Here is a 1,590-nt window from a genome sequence, read left to right on the forward strand (position 1 = left end):
ATTGCTTTTTTTTAAGAAATGGAACTGTATAGCCTTTTCTTTTTAACTTCAAGATTAAAATCACTTGGAGATCTGCATTTGCTGATATCATCAAGAGACATTTTTTCATACAAGCAATGTGTTCCTCTCAAGTAGAATAATTGATTTATCATTCAAAGCTTTCATGTCGTCATTTTCTGCAGTCCACTCTGCTCCTCTATTGGAGTCGCAGAAATCCTCATAAAAACTGCCGTGACCCGGATTCGAACCGGGGTTGCTGCGGCCACAACGCAGAGTACTAACCACTATACGATCACGGCGAGCTGTCGGTTGGACAGAAAAGACCGATGGTACAGCTGGTCCGGATCGCCATCTTGCAAAAGGTGTAAGTCATATTTTTAGCTGCGACTGCTTATTCAACAGACCAATCGTAATATTTTGGTAGGTGTGTCTTAACTTAGATAGATAGATAGATAGATAGATAGATAGATAGATAGATAGATAGATTTTATTGTCCCTTCCAGGAAATTTGTCTTAGACAGCAGTGCTACTGGCTACAAGCATGGTGTACATACAAAAAACACTAGACAACATAAAAACAGTTACATACATTAGCAGAGGTCAGCGACAAACATGGTCAGTCCTTATTGCACAGGATTAAGTGCGGTACTCAATTACAATAATCAGTGAACATAAATAGGAACAATTAAAATGAATAGGAATAGTTAAAATGATCAAATAATATGAGAATAAAAACATGGATAAAGAGGAATAATAATAACAGATAAGAGACTGGTGGCAATAAATAAGCAGAAAAGATTATTATTAAATATATACCAATTGCAGGAGACGAAATTTACTCAGACTGTTTGTTAAGAAGACTGTTTGTTAAGAAGAGATATGAATGTGGGGAGAAAAGAGAGCTTATAGTGATTAGTTTTGTGTTTGCTTGCTCTGTATCGTCTCCCAGAAGGCAGAAGTTCATATTCAAGAAAAAGAATATGAGAAGGATCTTTCAGAATCTTATGTGCCTGGTTAAGGACAACACTATCAAAGACAGATTGGAGAGAAGGGTGGTAACTTTTTGACTATCACTTTCATAGCAGATTTCATCAGTTTATAGCTTTTTGATTTACTCTGGGTGGATAGTGTGCCAAACTAGGCTGCAAGTCCATATCTCAGGAAACTTTCAAAGATGGCATTATAGGAGATCAACATGATTTCACACCTGACACCAAACAGTCTGAGCCTGCGTAGAAAATGCAGTCTTTGGGATAATTTGCTGCAGAGGAAATCATCGTGGTCTGACCATTTTTAAAAAATTGTCCATGACAATACCCAGATACTTGTAGGAGGCAACCTGATGAATAACACAGTTGTCTATCAGTACCGAGTCATGATTCCGTACCCCTCTCGGGTCAAAAACCATCTCTTTCGTTTTTGTTGTATTTAAAATGAGATTGTTTCTCACACACCAGTCCTTAAAAAAAGTTATCTCATTAAAATACACAGAGGGACAGTCACCAGCATACAAAAGACTCAAGATGATTGTATCATCTGAAACTTTGATGATGAAATTATTTGGTTGGCTGCTTCTGCATTCGTTTGTGT

The 1,590-nt window shown here is 37.2% G+C and overlaps 1 non-coding gene across 1 annotated transcript; it reads right to left on the bottom strand.

Moving 5' to 3' along the window:
* Positions 1–227: 227 nt before the first annotated feature.
* Positions 228–299, bottom strand: trnah-gug (transfer RNA histidin (anticodon GUG)). The gene has a single exon. It is a non-coding gene; the product is annotated as a tRNA-His (tRNA).
* Between the last annotated feature and the right edge of the window lie 1,291 nt (positions 300–1,590).

This window comes from Acanthochromis polyacanthus, chromosome 4, assembly GCF_021347895.1.
Source record: "Acanthochromis polyacanthus isolate Apoly-LR-REF ecotype Palm Island chromosome 4, KAUST_Apoly_ChrSc, whole genome shotgun sequence".
In the NCBI taxonomy this organism is placed as follows: Eukaryota; Metazoa; Chordata; class Actinopteri; family Pomacentridae; genus Acanthochromis; species Acanthochromis polyacanthus.